The sequence below is a fragment of the Engystomops pustulosus genome, chromosome 4 (genome assembly GCF_040894005.1).
Source record: "Engystomops pustulosus chromosome 4, aEngPut4.maternal, whole genome shotgun sequence".
Lineage (NCBI taxonomy): Eukaryota > Metazoa > Chordata > Amphibia > Anura > Leptodactylidae > Engystomops > Engystomops pustulosus.
In genome coordinates, this window is record NC_092414.1 from 215,895,006 (window position 1) to 215,895,223 (window position 218).

Sequence of the window (218 nt, forward strand, 5' to 3'; positions counted from 1 at the left end):
AATGCAACCACTTGTAAAAGTAATGGTCAATGGTGTCACATAGCTAAAACGTAAGGTCCATATAATGTCTACATTTTAAAAGTTTATAGCATCGACGAGTGGTATTATATACAGATAATAATTATGTGCATTTTTTGTTCTCAGCTAAGCCAATGGAGAGCTATCGCAATATGTTTCATGTGTACATAGTCTGGATTGAGATCTTATTCTTGTACCCC